Raw genomic sequence first — 24,984 nt, 5'->3', positions numbered from 1 at the left:
GACTAAGTGCCTGCCAGGACTTGCCAACTGCACCTCAGCTTCTGGCTAGGGCACAGGACAACATTTTCCCAATGTTCACCCAACCCACAACTACCCCTTCCCCCCCAATAGTCCTCCTACCCATAAATCCCTGGATGGTGGGCAGGACACACACACAAACACACACCGTATCAGGATCCTGACCTCAAGGCACTGCTGGCTCCAATAAGAAAGGCAGACCGTGGTGACACTCATGGTGCCAGTGCCAGCAAAATGTACAGTGCTAATTTCCTCACCCTGTCACGGTTGGTCTGCTGTTAGATGCTAGTATTTTAGTGCCCTGGTCGAGAGACAAATACTCCCACCAAATAGCCCCTTTTCCAGGGTTCACTGTCTGTTTGTCTTTCACACACAGCTGTGAGAGGCAAAACTGGTGGTTTACCAGTCCAAATCTCATCTGTCTCTCTCCTACCATCCCCACATACCCACCCACTACCCCATCCCACTCCTCACCCCACTGTCTCTCTCTCTATCCCACACCCCCTCATCCATGTCTGCTATCCCCCGTCTCCTCAATCCTTAAATCCCATATTTCCTTCCACCCTTCCCCATACCTACACTTATCTTAAATAATAATAATACATTTTATTTAAAGCACTTTTGAAGACACCCAAAGTCACATTACATGAAGATAATCAGCAGGATATAAAGCTATAAAAGCACACATTAAAATAAATAAAATATATAAAAGAAGTCTAATCATAACAACAGACTAACCAGGGAAGTAAACTACATTTCGGATCTAAACTTGATCACTCTTTTGTCAAAGAGAATTTTCCTGAAGCATCAGGAAATTCAAAAGAGCCTCGTGAATGGCTGAAAAGGAGCAGTTCTCTTTCTCTCCTTGAGGGGGCAATTGAGTCACTGGGATCTCTCTCGATAGCTCAAATATTAGACCTAGGTCTTATTACTGCAACATTCAAATGTACAAACATGTATCTGAAATGAAGCCAATACACATCAAGAATTGTAATTTTATATCGCTTAATAACACAATATAAATATTGGTCTCCTCTAGGCTACGACATTAAAGTGTCTATTGCACCCTAAGGTTACGAATGAACTTAAAATTGAGTTCAATGGTGGCCTGGGATAGCAGTTAGGGCCGCTGTCTTCAGCAAGCACATATAGGTCTACCATGTTTACTGTGTGTTCGATTCAGTCCCACGACCTTTCAGCACAAATATACTGAACACAAATATAAACGCAACATGTAAAGTGTTGGTCCCATGTTTCATGAGCTGAAATTAAAGATCCCAGAAATGTTCCATACACACAAAAGGCTTATTTCTCAAAAAAAAATTGCAAAAATGTGGTTTACAGCTCTGTTAGTGAGCATTTCTCCTTTGCCAAGATAATCCATCGACCTGACAGGTGTGGCATATCCAGAAGCTGATTTTCAGCTTGATCATTACAAAAGAGCACCTTTTGGTGGGGACAATAAAAGGCCACTCTAAATTGTGCCGTTTCGTTAGAAAACACAATGCCACAGATGTGTCAAATTTTGAGGGAGCGTGCAATTGGCATGCTGACTGCAGGAATGAGCCAGATCGGGGGCATCACTACCAATCCCCCATATATTTTTTTGCAAATATATACACTACCAGTCAAAAGTTTGCACACACCTACTCATTGAATGTTTTTTCTTTAGTTTGTATATTTTCTACATTGTAGAATACTAATGAAGACGTCAAAACTATGAAATAACACATGGAATCATGTAGTAAATAAAAAAATCGAAATATATTTTATATTCTTCAAAGTAGCCACATCTTGCCTTGATGATAGCTTTGCACACTCTTGGCATTCTCTCAACCAGCTTCATGAGGAATGCTTTTTCAACCGTCTTGAAGGAGTTCCCACATATGCTGAGCACTTGTTGGCTGCTTTCCTTCATTCTGCGTTCCAACTCATCCCAAACCATCTCAATTGGGTTGAGGTTGCATGATTGGGGGGGCCAGGTCATCTGATGCAGCACTCCATCACTCTCCTTCTTGGTCAAATAGCCCTTACACAGCCTGGAGGTGTGTTTTGGATGGGATGGCATATCGTTGCAGAATGCTGTGGTAGCCATGCTGGTTAAGTTTGCCTTGAATTCTAAATAAATCACAGACAGTGTCACCAGCAAAGCACCCCCACACCATCACACCTCCTCCTCCATGCTTCCTGGTGGGAACAACACAAGTGGAGATCATCTGTTCACTTACTCTGCGTCTCACAAAGACATGGCGGTTGGAACCAAACATCTCAAATTTGGACTCATCAGACCAAAGGACAGATTTCCACCGGTCTAATGTCCATTGTTCGTATTTCTTGGCCCAAGCAAATTTCTTCTTCTTATTGGTGTCCTTTAGTAGTAGTTTCTTTCCAGAAATTCGACCATGAAGGCTTGATTCACTTAGTCTCCTCTGAACAGTTGATGTTGAGATGTGTCTGTTACTTGAACTCCATGAATTGTGTATTTTGGCTGCAATTTCTGTGGTGCAGTAAACTCTAATGAACTTATCCTCTGCAGCAGAGGTAACTCTAGGTCTTCCTTTCCTGTGATTGTCCTCATGAGAGCCAGTTTCATCGTAGCGCTTGATGTTTTTTGCGGCTGCACTTGAAGAAACGTTCAAAGTTCTTGAAATGTTCCGCATTGACTGACTTTCATGTCTTAAAGTAATGATGGACTGTCGTTTCTCTTTGCTTATTTGAGCTGTTCTTGCCATAATTTGGACTTGCTCTTTTACCAAATAGGGCTGTTTTGAGTAGACAAAACATCTCCAAGGATCACAGCTGGTAAATTGCAGACGTTCGTTCTGTTTTAGGTTCAGAAAGTCCCCAAAACTACGATCAGACGTCACCTACGTAACCACAAGTTGTTTGGGAGGGTTGCCATAAAAAAGCCTTTGCTTGCATCAAACAACAAACTCAAGTGCCTACAGTTTGCCAAACATGACTGGACCTTTCAATGGGACCGGGTTCTATGTGTAACTGGTGTGAAATAGCTAGCTAGTTAGCGGGGTGCGCGCTAATAGCGTTTCAATTGGTGACATCATTCGCTCTGAGACCTTGAAGTAGTTGTTTCCCTTGCTCTGCAAGGGCCGCGGCTTTTGTGGAGCGATGGGTAACGATGCTTCGTGGGAGGCAGTTCTTGATGTGTGCAGAGGGTCCCTGGTTTGAGCCCAGGTGTGGGCGAAGAGAGGGACGGAAGCTAAACTGTTACATATGGTCAGATGAGACCAAAATAGAGCTCTTTGGAAACAAACACCAGAGGTGGGTTTGGTGTAGACAGAAAAGATAGATATGCAGAAAAGTACCTCATCCTCACTGTGAAGTATCGTGGTGGATCTTTGATGTTGATCTTCCAAAGGCACTGGACAACTTGTTAGGATGCATGTTATCGTGGACTTCATCAAGTCCATATATATAAATCAAAACTAGACTGCCTCTGCTGGGAAGCTTAAACTGGGCCTTGGTTGGATCTTCCAGCAGGACAATGAACCAAAGCACACCTCAAAATCAACACAAAAATGGTTCACTGACCACAGAATCAAGGTTTTGCCATGGCCATCCCAGTCCCCTGACCTAAACCCCATAGAAAACCTGTGGGATGATCTGAAGAGGAGAGTCCACAAGTGTGGACCTCGGAATCTGAAGGATCTGGAGAGATTCTGGATGGAGGAATGGTCTCAGATCCCTTGCCATGTGTTCTCCAACCTCATTATGCATTATAGGAGAAGACTCAGAGCTGTTATCTTGGCAAAAGGAGGTTGCACAAAGTATTGAATGAAGAGGTGTCAATAATTGTGGCACACATATATTTGAGAAAGATATTTGTTTTATGATAAGAATTTATTTTATTCTAATTAAAGGTTAGATTTTTGTGAATATTTTGAATGAAAGACCAAGAGGACAAACAACAAATACATTTTTTCCACAGTCCATTTAGCTCATATTTACCAAGGGTGGCAATATTATTGGAGGGCACTGTATATGATTCCATGTGTTATTTCATAGTTTTGTTATCTTCACTTTTATTCTGCAATGTAGAAAACAGTAAAAAATAAAGAAAAACCTTGAATGAGTAGGTGTGTCCAAATTTTTGACTGGAACTGTACATACATGCATACATACATACAGACACACATATATACATACACATATACATGAATACATATACACACACAACCATTCAAATGTTTGGGGTCACTTAGAAATGTCCTTGTTTTTGAAAGAAATTACATTTTTGTCCAGAAATACAGTGTAGACATTGTTAATGTTGTAAATTCCAGTTCTTTGCTGCCAATGACTGGAACGAACTACAAAAATCTCTGAAACTAGAAACACATCTCCCTCACTAGCTTTAAGCACCAGCTGTCAGAGCAGCTCACAGATTACTGCACCTGTACATAGCCCATCTAGAATTTAGCCCAAACAACTACCTCTTCCCCTACTGTATTTATTTATTTATTTATTTTGCTCCTTTGCACCCCATTATTTACATTTCTACTTTGCAATTTCTTCCACTGCAAACCTACCATTCCAGTGTTTTACTTGCTATATTGTATGTACTTCTCCACCATGGCCTGTTTTTGCCTTTACCTCCCTTATCTCACCTCATTTGCTCACATTGTATATATACTTATTTCTCTACTGTATTATTGACTGTATGTTTGTTTTACTCCATGTGTAACTCTATGTTGTTTTATGTGTCAAACTGCTTTGCTTTATCTTGGCCAGGTCACAATTGTAAATGAGAACATGTTCTCACCTTGCCTACCTGGTTAAATAAAGGTAAAATAAATAAATAAAAAATTACTATTGTAGCTGGAAACGGATGATTTTTTTATGGAATATCTACATAGGCGTACAGAGGCCCATTATTACATTTTACATTTACGTCATTTAGCAGACGCTCTTATCCAGAGCGACTTACAAATTGGTGCATTCACCTTATGATATCCAGTGGAACAACCACTTTACAATAGTACATCTATATCCTTTTTTTGTGGGGGGGGGGGGGTAGAAGGATTACTATATCCTATCCCAGGTATTCCTTAAAGAGGTGGGGTTTCAGGTGTCTACGGAAGGTGGTGATTGACTCCGCTGTCCTGGCGTCATGAGGGAGCTTGTTCCACCATTGGGGTGCCAGAGCAGCGAACAGTTTTGACTGGGCTGAGCGGGAACTGTGCTTCCGCAGAGGTAGGGGGGCCAGCAGGCCAGAGGTGGATGAATGCAGTGCCCTTGTTTGGGTGTAGGGCCTGATCAGAGCCTGAAGGTACGGCGGTGCCGTTCCCCTCACAGCTCCGTAGGCAAGCACCATGGTCTTGTATCAGCAACCATCACTCCTGTGTTCCAATGGCATGTTGTGTTATCTAATCCAAGTTATTCATTTTAAAAGGCTAATTGATCATGAGAAAACCCTTTGCAATTATGTTAGCACAGCTGAAAACTGTTGATCTGATTAAAGAAGCAATAAAACTGTCTTTAGATCAGTTGAGTATCTGGAGCATCAGCATTTGGGGGTTCAATTACAGGCTCAAAATGGCCAGAAACAAATAACTTTCTTCTGAAACTCGTCAGTCTATTCTTGTTCTGAGAAATGAAGGCTATTCCAATGCGAGAAATTGCCAAGAAACTGAAGATCTCGTACAACGCTGTGTACTACTCCCTTCACAGAACAGCGCAAACTGGCTCTAACCAGAATAGAAAGAGGAGTGGGAGAACCCGATGCACAACTGAGCAAGAGTACAAGTGCATTAGAGTGTCTAGTTTGAGAAACAGACGCCTCACAAGTCCTCAACTGGCAGCTTCATTAAATTGTACCTGCAAAACACCAGTCTCAAAGTCAACAGTGAAGAGGCGACTCTGGGATGCTGGCCTTCTGGGCAGAGTTGCAAAGAAAAAGACATATCTCAGACTGGCCAAAAAAAATTAAAGATTAAGATGGGCAAAAGAACACAGACACTGGACAGAGGAACTCTGCCTAGAAGGCCAGCGTCCCAGAATTGCCTCTTCACTGTTGACGTTTTGCGGGTACTATTTAATGAAGCTGCCAGTTGAGGAATTGTGAGGCGTCTGTCAAGAAATGTGCTTTTCTTTCAAAAGCAAGGACATTTCTAAGTGACCCCAAACTTTTGAAGGGTAGTGTATATGTATATACTATATTTTTTTAGATATAATTTATTACTTTCTAACCATACCACCTCTCCCCTAACTGAAGTAAACTAGTGAACAACAACGCTTAGACTTCTACTTCCAAATTATACATACTATATACATTTTACAGAAACAGTCTATTTTACAACAGCTATATTTTGTTTGTTTTACTCCTGTCCTTTCTCTAGCCTCAACTTCTCCCATCTATTTCTTTCACAAAAGTTCTGAACCTGTGTACGTTTTATGGACACAGTATATTTTACATTAGTTATCAGTCTTCCCTGTGGCTCAGTTAGTAGAGCATGGTGTGTGCAATGCCAGGGTTGTGGGTTCGATTCCCACGGGGGGCCAATACAAAAAATATTAAAAATTCATGAAATGTATGCCATCACTACTGTAAGTTGCTCTGGATAAGAGCGTCTGCTGAATGACTAAAATGTAAATTATTAGCTGTTATTAGTCCCAACCTTCAGCTCCATTCAACACCTCCCAACTATCTCTTAACACCATCCATTTTGGATATCTATATGCCATATATTTTTCAACTCTGCTGTGATGTTTCACAAATGTTCTGAACATTTATATTCTCATAATTTCTACAGGTTGTACATTTAAAAATAGATTTGTTGCTGAAAGTATTATTACATTATTGATCAATTGACTATGACTTTTCAGATCACCCAGTAGTGCTATCTGCAGAGTTAGCTCCAGGTAAATGTTGCAGTTATTCAGCCATTCCTGGACCTGTGACCAAAAACCAGCTACATATGGACATTAAGAAAACAAATGATTTAATGATTCTGTCTCTTCGCTGCAAAATCTGCAGAGCTGGGAAAGTTGTATTCCCCATATATATAACATTTTAATGGTTGTAACAATTTTGTATAATAATTTAAATTGAAAAATTCTAAATTTTGTATCCGGCGTGGTTTTGCGTATCAGTTCATAAACCATGTGCCTTGGAATCGGTACTTCAAAAATCTCCCGACTACTTTGAAATCTATATGGCACAGCCGTCAATTTTTTGGTCTTTAAATGAAACTGGTATACTTTTCTATTTATCACAATTTTCTTTAACCAATTATGGTCTTTAATGCAGGGCCGACAGACAAGTTCCCTACTTTTTCCCCCTTCCACTTTCCTCTTCCATTTTTGTGGTAATGCTGCAATTAGTTGGTTGTAATTTTTGGTAGAGCAGACACTTCCATATATTTTTGTTAGCTGCATGTGTGGCAAAGTTCCCCCAATCCTATTTATGATACCCTTTTATTAAAGTATATTTGAGTTTAGCCACAGTATTTGTTGTGTTGTTTGTTCTTGTTTCTTCTAGTAAATAAAGTTCAAATTGCAACCAACTTTCTATGGCTTGATTAAAAAAAAGCGATATTTGGGAGATGATTTACTTTTCAAATAACTGAAAGTTTGAGGTTGTAATCTGTTTAAAGGGAAAAAGGCCATTCTTGAACATGGGGTGAGATATTCTTATTAATTTTCTAGAGAACCAGTTCGGATTTAAGTATAACTTTTGTATGACTGAAGCCTTTAGTGAGAGGTCTAACGCTTAAGTATTTAATCATTTCTGCCCTCTGAATTCATATTCATTATATAAATAGCCCCGTTTAAGTTTGTCTGGGTTGCCGTTCCAAATAAAATGGAATATTTTTTCTCCTATAATTTAAATAACTTTTTGCTAGGTGTAGGCAAGACCATAAGCAAATAGGTAAACTGGGATATGACTAAAGAGTTAATCAGGGTGATTTTTTCCACAAAATGACAGGTATTTTCCTTTCTATGGTAGCAAGATCTTGTGTATTTTTGCTAACTTTCTGTTAAAATGTATTGGAGTGAGATCATTTATTTATTTCGGGATATGTATACCAAGTATGTACACTTCACCATCAGACCATTTTATTGGTAAACTACAAGGTAATGTAAAAGTTGTATTTTTGAGTGATTCAATACGTAATATTATCATAATCATAATTTGGTTGATAACCAGAGAGATTAGAAAAAGTATCTAGGTCCTCTATGAGGCTGTGGAGGGATCCAAATCGTGGATTTAAAAGAAACATGAATCATCAGCATACAATGACACCTTTGTTTATAATCCCTGGTTTTCTAACCCCTTGATATTATTGTTGGATCTGATTTTAATAGCAAAAATTTCAATGGCCATAATAAATAGATATGCCGATAGTGGACAACCTTGTTTTACTCCTCTTGACAGTTTAACTCTTTCTGAGAAGTAGCCATTATTTACTATTTTACACCTAGGGCTACTATACATGACTTTAACACATTTTATAAGAGATTCTCCAAAATTGAAATGTCCCTGGAATTTATATATAAACTCAAGTCGAACTTTATCAAAAGCCTTTTCAAAGTCAGTTATGAAAAGCAGGCCTGGTTTCCAAGATCATAGTGTTCTATTGTTTTATTGTCTTATGTTATCTCCAATGTATTGTCCATGGAAAAAACCTGCCTGATTAGAATGAGTAATATCCGTCAATACCTTTTTAATTCTACGGGCTATACATTTTGCTAGAATTGTGTAAGGGGCCTCAATGGACTGGATCTTTATATTTACCAGTTGTATTTACCACTTGTATCATTAATAATGAAATCAGACCTTCTTGTTGAGCGTCCAATAATCTACCATTTACATAGGAATGGTTAAAACATGCTAATAACGGTCCTCTGAGCATATCAAAAAAAGTTTGGTATACCTCAACTGGTATGCCATCCAGCCCTGGAGTTAATGGCTTTAATTGCATCAAGAAGTTCCTCCTCTGTAATTTGGCCTTCACATGAGTCTTTACGTACAGCTGTTAATTTTACATTATTAATAGAAAATAAATCCATACAATTAGCTTCGGTTAGAGGAGACGGAGGAGACTGAAATGAAAACATATGCTTAAAGAACTTTGCTTCCTCTTTCAAAATATTATTTGTGGACCATGGGTGACTCCGTCATTTGTAACAAGTTTCAGTAAATTATTTCTGGTAGCATTTCTATGTTGAACATTTAAAAACATTTTGTGTGCTTTTTTCCCCATATTCCGTCCAGTTTGCTTTTTTTTATAATATATTACACTTGCTCTTTCTTGAATAAGTTCCTCCAATTCTTTTTGTTTTTCCTCTAACTTATTCTGAGCCTCTATGAACAGTTTTTATTGCTATCTATCTGTTCTGTTAGACCTTATATTTCCTTTGTTAATATGGACTCTTTTAACCTAAATTCCTTTTGTTTTAGAGCTGAGTACTGAATTGCATGGCCTCTAAAGGCATATTTAAAAGCGTCCCATACAATAAGGGGATCTGCTGTATCTATGTTATGTTGGAAAATATAATTATAAATTCCTCTGTCCTAGTTGAAAACAAGTTATCATCCAAAAGGCTTTGATTCAATTTCCAATATCCTTGCCCACATGGAAATTCAGTAAGAGTAATGTATACGCCAATTATCTGATGGTCCGACCGCATTCTGTCCCCCACTTTTTAATGTTTTGGTTGCAACGAGAATGGCATAAGAAAGTAGTCACAACGACTAGCTTGATTGAGCCTCCACCATGTATATCTCACTAGGTCAGGATATTTAAACCTCCATATATCCACTAGTTCCAATATATCCATGACATTTGTGATTTCCTTAAGAGCATGAGGGTGATAGTTTGTAGTGAGATTTCCTTTACGGTTCATTGAGGTATTGAAAACAGTATTATAATCTCCCACCATAATAATAGAGTCTTGTATGTCTTGTTGTCACAAACCTCTTCGTCAGAAGATATGTTGAAATCGATGTCGGACAAAGTGGATCAATATGCAGCGGATTGTGGGCTCATCATCATTTATTTTAAATGTGACCACGAGGAAAAAACAATAAACAAAACTCAGGACAGGAACAGTGTAGCAGGCTAAACAAAAGCAGTGCTAACATACAACTACCCACCATACAAAACAAACATACCTCTGCCACGCCCTGACCAAATAATACAAATAATCCTCTATACTGGTCAGGACGTGACAGTACCCCCCCCCCCCCCCCCCCCCCCCCCAAAGGTGCAGACCCCGGATGCACCTTACACAAAACCCAGTAAATACCCCAAAACAAACAGAAAAATCCCCCTAAACTAAAGGGAGGGAAGGGAGGGTGGCTGCCGTCAACGACAGCACCTGTGCTACACCCTATATTGGAGGTGGCTCCGGCTCAGGCCTACTGCCCTCCAGACTGCAGACAGACTTGCTCCGTTTCGGGCCGTAGGCAGACTCCCCTTGTTCCGGATCGTAGGCAGACCTCTTCCGTTCCACACTGTAGGCAGACTCATTCGATACACAGTTAATCCTTTTTATTTTCGGATAGTAGGCAGACTCATTCGATACACAGTTAATCCTTTTTATTTTCGGATAGTAGGCAGACTCATTCGATACACAGTTAATCCTTTTTATTTTCGGATCGTAGGTAGACTCACCTGGTTCTGGGTCACAGGCAGATTCCCTTAGTCCCGGGTCGCAGGCCGACCCCCTCGGTTCCGGGTCACAAGCAGACCCCCTCGGTTCCGGGTCACAGGCAGACCCCTTTGGTTCCGGGTCACAGGTAGGCTCCCTCGGTTCCGGGTCACAAGCAGACTCCCTCGGTTCCGGGTTACAGGCAGACTCCTTCGGTTCCGGGTTGCAGGCAGACTCCCTCGGTTCCGGGTCGCAGGCAGACTCCCTCGGTTCCGGGTCGCAGGCAGACACCCTCGGTTCCGGGTCACAGGCAGACTCCCTCGGTTCCGGGTCGCAGGCAGTCTCCCTCGGTTCCGGGTCGCAGGCAGTCTCTCTCGGTTCTGGACTAGACACTGTTGCCGGATACTCTAGACTGCACACTGGTGCCGGATACTCTGGACTGCACACTGGTGCCGGATACTCTGGACTGCACACTGGTGCCGGATACTCTGGACTGCACACTGGTGCCGGGTACTCTGGACTGCCCACTGGTGCAGGATACTCTGGACTGCACACTGGTGCCGGATACTCTGGACTGCACACTGGTGCCGGATACTCTGGACTACACGCTGGTGCCGGGCTCTTGAGGCTGGGCTGACGCACTGGAAGCCTGATGCATGGTACTGGTACTGGATGTGCCAGTCTGGAGATATGCACCTCAGGGCTAGTGCGGGGAGCGGGACAGGCCGAGTCGGACTGGGTTGGCGCACTGGAAGCCTGATGCGTGGTGCTGGTACTGGAAGTATCAGCCTGGGAACACGCACCATAGGGCTAGTGCGGGGAGCGGGAACAGGCCGAGTCGGACTGGGTTGACGCACTGAAAGCCTGATGCGTGGTGCTGGTACTGGATGTGCCAGTCTGGGGACACGCACCTCAGGGCTAGTGCGAGAAGCGGGAACAGGCCGAATAGGACTAGGCTGGCTCATGGGAAGCTTGGTCCGGGTTGCTGGTACTGGCCGTGCCGGACTGGAGGTACCCACTTCCGGGTTAGCACGAGAGGCGGGAACCGGAAAGACTGGGCCATGGAGGAGCACAGGTGGCCTTGACCGCACCGCCTGCACAACCCGTCCTGGCTGGATGGAACTAGCAGCCCTGCACGAGCGGGGTGCTGTACAGGGCGAACTGGGCTGTGCAGGGGCCTGATGGTTGCCATACGTAGAGTGGGCGTAGGGTAGCCTGGTCCTAGGAGGCGTACCGGCGACCAGACGCGCTGCGCAGGCATCCTCCTACCAGGCTGGATGCCCACTGTCATGACGTTGGCCTCTTTTGGTACAGGGAGGACAGTTGACCCCTCCCTTTTGCACACAATCCACCCTGTGTGTAAAGGGTCGTAAAAACTCTAAAATTCCAGGAGAGTCTCTGGCCACATGGCCCATAGAGAGACACAGGAAATTCTTCCAACTCATAGAATTGGAAAGCCAAGCGACATTTTGTGTTCTGGAGAAGGTATGGAAGATTGGTGAAGAATCCAGCTACGAACTGATCCGCTTGGTACCATTTTGTGATACTCAGAAGAGACAATATAGCCATATTACCATAAAACTGTTTATATAATAGACTCAGTTTAAGACTTACATCATATGGGTGTATGGAATGTATTAATAAGGATAAAGCTTTTGTAAGACATTGAGATGCTATGTACTGATGTAATGTGATAGAATTGTATTTCTGTAACCAAATCTAACTCAGTCATAGGCACGCCCCCAGGGACCCATACAGGACCAGGCGTCATTTGACAAGCTGTCCTATGGGCACTATAAAACACCCCCGGATTTACATTTCCTCAGACCAGGCCTACACTCCGTTGGCACATAGGTTCTACCATCTAATTCCTCTACTGAAAGTGAACCATACCACGTGGTTAACTTTTAGACTATTGATACTGACAGAATAAGAACAAGTCTTTGATATTAATTATTAGTCTGCAGCTAAGTAAATTATATCACTGAACGCGAAGACCAACGAAGCAACCATTCGATGACGACATTAATGAATGTCGCTCTGAAAGATCCATTCTAACCGAGAGAGAGAGAGAGAACGCAGACAAAACTCCCCAACAGAACTACTCTCCAACAAGAATCAGAACGACACACTGAGCGTAAATATATATTGATTGCAATTGTTCCCGAATGAGTGAGCCTTCAATTGTCAATTGTTAATATTAAATCACCCTGTGTAACTTCTCAGCCGACCTTTTATGATCCATTGTTCAACAGGCCGACCTGCCTGTTTAGCCAGTAGGGCACATTCCGATACCAATCCTTTGTGACGATAATGACTGTTTGTATGTTTTTCTGTTAATTACTTAGTGTAGTAAATAAATGATTTTAAGACAATTGATGTATGGATGATTTTAGTAAAGACTGGGTTCGTGCAGATACAACAATTTACGACGTTTTGGAATGAGACTGGACTAGAGGTAAATACACCAATTAAACTAGAAGATAATCTGCCTATACTATAATAGAATATAATATTATATTACAGGAAAGTTATATTAGGGAAATTATAGCTTTGTAATCTGAATATTCTCCTTGGTGCCCCGATCTCCTAGTTATTTACAATTAAACGATTAATCAGTTTAATCGCGTGATAATAATTACAGGTAGCTAATTGATAAACATATCTTCCGTTTAATGGTAACCCAAAGACACGACATTTGGAGCCCCCGTGCGAGGAATCTAAGATAGAATTGGACTTTGCTGTGAAATTCTATATATCAATTGTGCAAACAGAATTGTACAAACAGCCTGCTATGTAAACAAAGTAGCTCCGGTCTTATGTCGATAGCAGGGAGGGCTAAATTCCAGATTTAGTCCGTTAGGCCAAACGGTACTATTTCTGTCGGTAAATATTAACTTCTAGAGTAAGGTTAGAAATTAGAAGTTAACTGTCCGGGAACCGAGCCGAATAATTTGCCTACCGCACTAAGACTGTGGGCAGACCGTATGCGTATTTGTAGTTAAGTACCGTGTCGCTCCGGTCAACATAAACGCTAGCAGAATATGCTGAATGGGGTTAAGGTGAGACGTCACTAGAAAACCCACCCTTTCCTATTTTGGTGCTTGGAAGGATACTCCTGAACCAAGTAGCAATAGCTTAGCATTACGGGTAAGCTAACAGAGAGGGAACATTTTACCCTCCACCGTAACACGTTTAAAATTTCTCCGCTAGCGCGACCGAAGTCCGACCTTTGTGCTTCCATTTAATTTCAGCATTCTGCACCCTGGTGGGGAAGAATTGCCAGTACATCTCTAGGGGAAATTCAAACGTGGAGCACGGTAACATATCCAGACAATCACAATTGACTGGATATGGCGTCTCATTCAATTTAACTAACAAGTGAAATTGCCAGATTTACCTTTTCAAGTGGATCTTTCAAATAATATCCAAAATTGATTGGGCGTCTACAATGAGACATGATTAACTTTTTCCAAACTTAACTTAGATGAAGCAATGCTCTCAGGTTAATTGAAAGTTAATTCCCAGATAGCCTATACAGGTTTGATATATCATAAATAGATTAATCAGTAAAATCTGCTTTAGCAAGGCACAGTCAGTAAAACCCCTTTACTGACGTTCAGCCCCAGGGAGGAGCGTACCCTAGTGGTGAAGGGTCCCAACATTTGAACTACGGTTTACACTTATGATATCCAATCAATGGAGATTGTATGGATTATCGTCTCATTCAATTTATTTAGTTAAATTGTCGAACATACCTTTCTAGGTTCTTCCAATTAAATGAGACAACTTAAACTTTGCATATTAACCGGGATGAAGCAACCTCTCAGGTAATTCAAGTTTAATACCCAGATAGCCTACCCAGGTAGGACTAATCATTGGCATTGATTAATTCAATTTGCTTTGGCAAATTCATTCACGTCCAACTTCCACAGTACTGTACAGTACTGATGGTTCATTAACGTCTATAAATAGATTCAAATCGTCTTTGCAGTTTTCCACATTCCAAAATTTTGGAAAATTAGGAAAAACATTTTTTTCTTTCAAATGTTCTAATAATGTGCAAGCTATCAGAGGGGGTGGTCCCCACTCGCCCGCTAATTAGTGAACCTCCACCCGTAAATGGATTGATCTCTGACCTCAGCAGCGATAACAACCCTAATTATGCCATTAGTGGAAAAGCAGACAACAATGTTTTCCAAAATCAACCATCGGGCGCAGGCCTCGTAAAGGTTCTCTCCAGTCTAGCTCTGATGTCTTGCCATCCGAGATTGCCATCTGTCCAATACCGCAGTGCACAGCTGAAGCACGAGCAGGTAACGGTAGACATAAAGGGACAGGTGGAGAGAACCGGGAAACCAATGACAAATGCAGAAAAGGGAAAAATTCTGCTAGCTATGGACCTGCGTTCGAAAACTGAACAATTAAATGTAATTGCAAAAACGTACGACGATGAACAAGCACAAGCTCTTCAACAAAATCGTTTTCTACAGGAACAAAATCATATGCTACAGGAACAACTCGATTTAGCCAAAACTAAATACGATGATGTCCACGCCAAACTAGATAAATCTGAAGAGTTATCTACAAACAGGAGCGCTCAACTTGACAACATGCATGCTGTTTTGTTGAATGTTACACAAAATAACACGGTGCTCCTCAAAGCGCTGCAGACCAAAGACGATCAGTTAATGAACACAATGACAAAGTTGGATGATAAATCAGCAGAACTTATTGAAGTCGCTGACCAAATGAATGATGAGAGAACTCAGGTGATGAGGTTGGAAATATTGATTTCTAAGCAAGCAGAGGAAATCTCATCACTGAATCTCTCGCTCCGTACTCAAGACCTCTATCTGCAAACCATGACAGATAAGTTTGAGACCGAAAGGAGCAGGTGTGACACTCACGTGTCCAAAATCAGTACTCCAAGCGCTCAAGTGGACTCTGCAATGCAGCAGAATTCATTCCACCCTTAGGTACCATCTGGAGGAAATCCAGAATGGTCACGCTCTACAGCGCGACTTCCCATCCAAGCAACCGGAGCCCTGTACTCACAGGAGTGAAGACAATAGGTTTCAGACCTTGCCTCCCTCATGTGTCCCTCAGTCTTCCCCTCTTGGCCCTTCGGCACTGAGTAATATGGCGCCTCTTGGCCAACAACAACAAGGCTTGGCTTCTTCTCTTGGCCTTTCGGCCCCAATCTCTCCACAGGATGAAGCCAACCCTCTCCGCCCGCTTGGCGCGGAATACCTTGACAAACTCGTCAAGAATTTCCCCACCTTTGACCCCGTTCCAGGTCAGCCTAACGATACTGAGACGTTCCTAGCTGACATAGAGGACGCGTTGGGTGGCTACCCGAACGCTACGGGTTCTGACAGGGTTTACCTGTTGAAGCGAACGTCGAATAGACACGTGACGAGGTTCATTCGTCTACAACAGCAACACGTGCTAAATGACTATGCTAAACTTGCCACAGCTTTGAAATTAGAATTCAGTGGTTCTGCGACTCACAAACACGATAGCTCACTGGCTAACACCGTCAAACAAGCTCGGAACGAACACCCACAAGCTTACTATCATAGGCTTCGTTCAGCTTACTTTGGCCTACTCACTGAAACAGGAATGGAAGAGCTGTTACCATTCAAACAAATGTTTCTGTCAAACATGTATCCCACCTTCATTACCCACTTGGGCCCTGCAGCCCACGTTGGCTTGCCTATCTTACAACTCAGAGAGCTTGCAAGCACAGCTTTTGAGGCATCAAAAGTTCACAACGCTAAGAGCCCTGACCACTCAGTTTTGAAGTTTAACCAGGAGCACTCACTCCAGTTAGAGGGTGCATTATCAGGTATTGGAGCGTCGAGAGATGACGCACAACAACAGTTTCTACCACGAAACCATGATTCCAATAACCTCCGCGGTCGAAATAACTGTAAAGTACGTAGCCATCAACATGACTACCGCTACAATCGACCCGTTCACTACGTTCCTGCACCCAACCCACCAAAAGTGTCAGAGCACAAGGGTAACAAAGGGTTGAAGGACGATCAAAACGTAGACCAATGTTCTCCAGAAGTCCCACTACGGGAAGAACTTAAGCGAGAACAATTTGAGAAAAGGGTAAAAGATAAGTCACAAGGACTAGACGGGGAATTACCGGACACCAGGTCCGCAGGAATTAACACCCATAGCATGGACGTTAAAGTTCAAATTTCTCCCGCTCTCATTCAAGACCCTATCCAGGGCCCGCTTGATCAAGAAACTAGCCCCCGGGCTCTGTCCATAGACTCTGATACAAAAGTTGCGAAGAAAAAGGTCAAACGCTTCGTTAAAGCCAAGCCCACTCAAAATCGGAAAAGTCAATCTGCTTCCATCTTGAACAGACATGGCACATCACGTCGTTGCGAATGACCACTCCACTTTGTGGGGAATATGTCCACTAACCACGAATCTAAACGGCCTTACCTGGAAACAGTCCTGGAGGACTGCTTAGCTTGTCATGCGCTAATTGATTCGGGTGCGACAATATCACTCATCTCTCAAACATTGTTTGATGATCTCAAAAGGGCGTTGAAACCAACTAAACGTTGGTTAAAAGTGGAACGATGCGACACTAAACTTCGAGGGGTCACTCAGACTACCTCGCCTCTCACATTGAGAGTCATGCTGAAACTACACTTCCAGGACGTATCGCTCGTTCACCCTGTGTATGTTACCAGCCTCGAAACTGTAACCCTGCCACTTGGAGCAGACTTGATGGATCGGTTACTCCCATTGACGGATTGGAAAACCAACCAGGTATGGTCACAGGCCACAGTGCCTTCTCCACTGACCACACTGTCTCCCCCTAACGCTAGCTGCAAAGCAGTCCTTCACGAGGGGTATCTGTCGAAAGCACCCCTTGAGAAAAAGACGGTTAGAAACCTCTTGGTACAAAATCCGATCCACGGAGATAGTACGATATCTCGACACATTCCATCAGCCAACCTGATTGACCATTCTTTTCATGATTTCGAGCCAGCTGTCTCTGTGAATAAGCAACTTCCCTCCTCCTTGCAGTCATGTAATACGGTAGTTGAGATTAACTTTTCTTTCCCTTTGGACACTTCCGCAAGCACTGCGGCCGTCCCAGCAAGAAAAACATTGATGCGCAGAGTATACTCTGCTTCCGATGATACACCTTCCGCTTTGTTGGGGACTGTCACCCCTTACAATGACACTAATGGCGTCAGTCCAGCAACTGACCCGATGACTCCCACTTGTGAAACACTTTGCGATATCACAGACCGATATCCTCGTCTCAGTTCGCAGGTAATGAAGAGGTTGCCACACGCGGACGCGGTGGTGACTGACATGCCTCGACAGCCACTGAGCGTTTTGAAGCACAAACACCAGGAGATTTGGTTGAAAGGTTACAGCCACTCTCATAAAAACGCGGCCGCTGACAACTCATACATAGGGTCCGACCTTTTCATTTGCGCATCGGACACCAACACCACCCGCTGGTGGGGGGATCCCGAGGCACAAAGGGGGGGAATAGTAGCCCAGACCCATGATGAGCCTCATCGAGGCCGGTGGGGGGGTCAAGACTACGGACAACACCGTACGAGGCCGCCAGAGCATAAATCAAATCTAGTTGTAAACTCTCCTATGAGAACAGTGAGGAGCAGACAGGCCCCTAGACGGGGATTATCTTAGAAGACATCTAAGATAGTACTGAGGTGTACCACACTGGTCGTAAAGGAAGTCCAGTGGACTTGTCCACCTCCAAAACTAATGGCATCAATAATCATTCCTTGCCATGTGTAGGTTCAACTACAATACAACTAGTAATATGCTCCAATCATGTGTTCCGGTAGATAATATTTCAGAATAAATCGGTAGGACAACTGGACCCCTTGAGTACCAGTACCAATACCGCAGTCAGTCCAGCAACACTCAGTAAGAGGATTAGTAACCTCACAAGTTAAATTGCTATTGATAATAGCGACATAGGAGTCAGTCAGAGTGCAACACGTGGAGGGGAATCTCCAGTGCACTCTTCCAATGGTTAACACATAGGTCACTAACAAATAGGACCCTCCATTCAGGAGTAAAATTATTAGAAGTCATGAACCATGATCACACCACGTATGACTGGTCCAATACTTAAAGAGTACTTCCGTCGTGAGGTTAGCTCCTCCGTGGATAACATAGCTATGAAATAGACTTCATACCTATCGCCACTACAATAGTGGAAGACAGTGACTTGTAGAAAACTACTACAGACTCCCTTGACACCAATTCTGACTGACCTCCAGGCATTGACCTGAAAATTACCTGACTACGTCAGACTCATTCTGAACAAGTTGTAATCTGCCCGGATACTTGGTTTTCTTCCCTTGACATGCGCGCTTGTGTAAGCATAAACGCACATGCACAACGGAACATCCAATTAGGATTTATGCTAGGACCACTTAAGGGCCCAAGCAATATACCAGCCTTAGTAAAGTTGAACATTTACTTCTAGGCCTTTGACTCTACAGCACTCACCAGTTTTCTTCCCAGAAGTCCGTAGGTCATACCTGTAGACTGCCCAAAACTAGTGCATTACAGCTGTAGACTTATCATATAGTTATCAACTTAGGATAGCGCCTAAGCAACACACCAAGTAGGAAAACCCTAGATATGGCATTAGAGACAATGCCATGATAATCATTTTGCCAGAACATTGGACGTATATAGAATACAGTCCAATTAGATGATTTTTTTGTGTGAACTATATTTTGTATATTTTTGTTTTGTTTATGCTTTCATTCCTTTTCGGTTCAGTTCCTTTGACACTTAGGAAGTGATAGAGCCATAAACAAAGTCCCCATACAACCATCACTTAGTGCCACAACGCCGCTCATTGGGGAATGAATGTAATTATATATATATTTCATGAGTGTGTGTGCGTTGTTAACATCTGCCTAAGTTACTGCCCAGATCTTCCAGTCTGGACGACGGGTCCGGAACGGCGACCCCAAATCCAGACACCCACAGCCTATCCTTGTGGCGGCATGCCCGCTGTCAGAGAGACTACCAAGGTAAACCACCAGAGGGGGGGACCGCAACGGCGATCACCAACCAGGACATCCCCTGGCCCTTCCTGGGGTACTTTACAGCTTCCAGGGAACCTACCAAGGTACACCAATTGAGGAGACCGCAACGGCGATCACCAACCGGACATCAACTGCCCATCCTTGTGGTGGACGGCTCCGCTTTCAGAGAGCCTACCAAGTTCAACCACCAGAGAGGACTGCAACGATGATCTACCAATGGGACATCACGTGGTCATGATTTTATGTTGATTTGTAACTTGCAGGATAAACAAGATCCAAACCACCAGGGGGGGTATGTCATGACGTTGGCCTCTTTTGGTACAGGGAGGACAGTTGACCCCTCCCTTTTGCACACAATCCACCCTGTGTGTAAAGGGTCGTAAAAACTCTAAAATTCCAGGAGAGTCTCTGGCCACATGGCCCATAGAGAGACACAGGAAATTCTTCCAACTCATAGAACTGGAAAGCCAAGTGACATTTTGTGTTCTGGAGAAGGTATGGAAGATTGGTGAAGAATCCATCTACGAACTGATCCGCTTGGTACCATTTTGTGATACTCAGAAGAGACAATATAGCCATATTACCATAAAACTGTTTATATAATAGACTCAGTTTAAGACTTACATCATATGGGTGTATGGAATGTATTAATAAGGATAAAGCTTTTGTAAGACATTGAGATGCTATGTACTGATGTAATGTGATAGAATTGTATTTCTGTAACCAAATCTAACTCAGTCATAGGCACGCCCCCAGGGACCCATACAGGACCAGGCGTCATCTGACAAGCTGTCCTATGGGCACTATAAAACACCCCCGGATTTACATTTCCTCAGACCAGGCCTACACTCCGTTGGCACATAGGTTCTACCATCTAATTCCTCTACTGAAAGTGAACCATACCACGTGGTTAACTTTTAGACTATTGATACTGACAGAATAAGAACAAGTCTTTGATATTAATTATTAGTCTGCAGCTAAGTAAATTATATCACTGAACGCGAAGACCAACGAAGCAACCATTCAATGACGACATTAATGAATGTCGCTCTGAAAGATCCATTCTAACCGAGAGAGAGAGAGAGAGAACGCGGACAAAACTCCCCAACAGAACTACTCTCCAACAAGAATCAGAACGACACACTGAGCGTAAATATATATTGATTGCAATTGTTCCCGAATGAGTGAGCCTTCAATTGTCAATTGTTAATTTTAAATCACCCTGTGTAACTTCTCAGCCGACCTTTTATGATCCATTGTTCAACAGGCCGACCTGCCTGTTTAGCCAGTAGGGCACATTCCGATACCAATCCTTTGTGACGATAATGACTGTTTGTATGTTTTTCTGTTAATTACTTAGTGTAGTAAATAAATGATTTTAAGACAATTGATGTATGGATGATTTTAGTAAAGACTGGGTTCGTGCAGATACAACAATTTACGACGTTTTGGAATGAGACTGGACTAGAGGTAAACACACCAATTAAACTAGAAGATAATCTGCCTATACTATAATAGAATAGAATATTATAGTACAGGAAAGTTATATTAGGAAAATTATAGCTTTGTAATCTGAATATTCTCCTTGGTGCCCCGATCTCCTAGTTAATTACAATTAAACGATTAATCAGTTTAATCGCGTGATAATAATTACAGGGAGCTAATTGATAAACATATCTTCCGTTTAATGGTAACCCAAAGACACGACACCACTCTAGCACGGCATCTGCGAGGGGCTGGAATGGCGCGCACCGGACTGTGCGTGCGTATGGGCGAGATAGTGCGCACCTCAGCGAAACACGGCGCTCTCCACCTCATACGCTCCTCCATACTCTCACGGGTAGCTGGCTTATGGATCTTCCTAGGCCTAACCAAACTACCCGTGTGCCCCCCCCAAAACATTTATTGGGTGTGCCTCTCCGGCTTCCTCTCATGGTCAACGATTGTTACATCCCAGAATTTGCAAAAATGGGGAGATTTGATTTTCCCAAGTATCTCTGTGCAGTCAGAATTTTTTTGGTGCCACCAGGGTCGCAATAATATGCCACCTCTTTGATGTTCCGAGTGTGACCCCCTCCCCATGGGTTACTGCAGCTACTGTTGCCAGCACTGCCACTAGCTGGGTGGGGGTACCCCACCGGAATTCCCACCAGCTAGGTACAAGGTCTTTAGGGTTCTCATCCGCAGCTTTGAGAATTTCCTTGTATATTATGCTCTCCCATCAGGGGCTCTGGCTTTGTAGGACCAACCCTGCCTGGCAGGCTCAGAATCTTGAGGGGGCTGTGCTGCTCTAGTACTGTAGGTCTCTGTCCACATTCCTCTTTCTGTTTTGGTTGCATATAGACAACTTACAGTAAGCCCATAAAAGAGATAAGGACTTATCTTTAATGTATGGGTCGCTCATGTGGGTGTCTAGGGTATAGGGTTGGGGACCGTTCCATCATGATAGGACAATAAATAAATAAAATGCATATCCCTCATCTGCACAAAATGGAAAGCTCTCTTGCAAACCATGCTCACAGGCACACATTGGTTCTGGGATATGCGTCAAGTGGGATTTCAGGCGCTGTAAGACAGAATTCCTTCACTGCTCTTTCAGGAACTTCTCCTTCTCTTTCTTGAATACCAGTAAGTACTAGATATTCTCTCATAGATCTAGTCTGTATGTCAAGTAAGGCTTCTCTCAGAAAGATGTTCTCCTTTTTAAGTTCATTAACATCCGTTTCTATCGTATTGACTGTCCCTTTTAGCTTGTTTCTTTCTATCTCCATTATTGCAGCTTTTCGTCACTCATTTCGAGGCTCGTCCTTCAACTCCTTTATATCTTTACTGACTAACTCAAGTATGCCCAGTTTGTTATTTATCGACTTTAACAGATCGCTTTCCACCCTTACCATTCCCGGTGGTGAAAAGCATAACTTGTCTGTATCCGAGGAGTCATATATTTTATTTTGGAGATTGATGCCACCAGGGTCACAATAATATGCCACCTCTTTGATGTTCCGAATGTGACCCCCTCCCCATGGGTTACTGCAGCTAGTGTTGCGAGCGTCATGTTGCCAGCGTCAGCGTCATGTTGTCTCCGTCATGTTTGAATGTTGCGTGTTTTCGTAATATTTGTCGACACATTTCTCAAACCTTATGATTTGTTTTGTGTTGTTATCCAGATTGAATGTTATTACCCATGAGTATATGAAGTGCTAATATTAGTCTAACTTATTAAATATTACGCTTTTATCTTGAGGCAAACTGCACAGCTGTGTTCAGTCTGCCATCTTGGTTGGCTTCTAAGCATCCAACATCGTTTTAGAGAATTTGGCAGTATGTCTAACTGGCCTAACAACTGCAGACCACGTGTATGGTATGGGCAGGCATAAGCTATTGACAACGAACACAATTGCATTTAATCAATGGCAATTTGAATTCACAGCGATATGAGATCCTGAGGCCGATTGTCGTGCCATTCATCCACCACCATCACCTCATGTTTTAGTATGATAATGCACAGCCCCATGTACACAATTCCTGGAAGCTGAAAACGTCTCAGTTCTTCCATTGTCTGCATACTTACCAGACTTGTCACCCATTGAGCATGTTAGGGATGCTCTGGATCGATGTGTACGACAGCGTGTTCCAGTTCCTGCCAATATCCAGCAACTTCGCACAGCCATTGAATAGGAGTGGGACAACATTTCACAGGCCACAATCAACAGCCTGATAAACTCTATTTGAAGGAGATGTGTCACACTGCATGAGGCAAATGGTGGTCACACCAGATACTGACTGGTTTTCTAATCCACGCCCCTACTTAATATTTTTAAGGTATCTGTGACCAACAGATGAACATCTGTATTCCCAGTCATGTGAAATCCATAGATTAGGGCCTAATGAATTTGTTTCAATTGACTGATTTCCTTATATGAACTGTAACTCAGTAAAAGCTTTGAAATTGTTGCATGTTGCGTTTATATTTTGTTCAGTGAAACTCAATCTACAGATTGACTTGATGTAGCTACACATTTCAAATATGGACAGTCTAGGGTTATTTTACCCCCGACCTGGATAATAAATACCATACCAGACACTGTTGGATAACATAAATAGGAAACTAATAAATGAATAACAGTCAGTTAGATACAACAACATTAGTTTCCATTCATACAGTGTTGTTTAAATTGCCACTGTAGATTTTCCGTGGTAAACAAGGAAATACTTTATTTATATTGTATGGATTGCTTGTCAAATAGATAACCTGTCCTTAGTCTGTTGAAAAGGACTAAGTTGTTGCGATGACTATACCAACCAGAGGGCGAATAAATCTTGAAAGACTTTGATTGCAAGCATCTTTTAGGGAGCGGTAATGAGGTGACCAATAACAGTTGCAATTGAGATCAGCTATGTGGATGAATTTAGTTCTTATTGATGGTTTAATGATACACCAGCTGGTGATAATAAGGATGCTGCCTTTTGAGGCAGAATTTCTAGGTAGTACTTCAAAATTGGCATGTCTCAATCACTGAGGTATAATATGAACGGTCCCAATCCCATAACACCTTGCTGCGCATCGGGAAAAAAACATCTGAATTAATGTCGGACAGTCTCTTTAGCTAATCCACTCCCAGTATTCGATGTCATGTGCCAAAGAGACTGGCATTTCTGCCATAGTCCCAGTCGGTATTAGATAGAACGTCACGGCCCTGCCCACATGTGGGGAAAACAACCTGTGGTTACCTTGGTTACTCCATTGGCTCACAGCAAAAACTGAACCTTTTTCAAACACAATTTTCTTATTATCTGCTTGTTTTAATAAATTACAAAACTATATTTAAGAAAAGTACAAAAGGTCTAAAGATTACTTTTCAACATTGCCTGCTACCTAGCATTCTCAGTACTTAGAAAAACGTAATGTAGTAGGGCTTTTCTCATGCCCATATTCATGATGGTCCTAGCAGCCACGTGAGTGAACAAGTTTAATGTCTTACCTGTGATGAAAGATTTTCCACACACATAGCTACTTGTAGCCTACTTGGACACCGGGTCCCCACATTTCCCAGTCTCCCACTCCGAATAGCTTGAAGACACAGTGCTCTTATCACAGCCTCTATTTCCAGTGACGAGTATTCATGGAGCCAAAGTGGCTGAATCTCAACAGAGAAATCCTCAGAGCGAGGGAAACAGCACCCCTCTGTCTCAGTATGTGTAGGCCATATATCTGATGCTGTCTAGACCAAAAGAGTATAACATGTTGCTGCCTTAGCATTTGATTGAT

Source organism: Salmo salar, chromosome 19 (assembly GCF_965601325.2).
Source record: "Salmo salar chromosome 19, fSalSal1, whole genome shotgun sequence".
NCBI classification, from domain to species: Eukaryota; Metazoa; Chordata; class Actinopteri; order Salmoniformes; family Salmonidae; genus Salmo; species Salmo salar.
Note: the sequence above shows the minus strand (reverse complement) of the source record.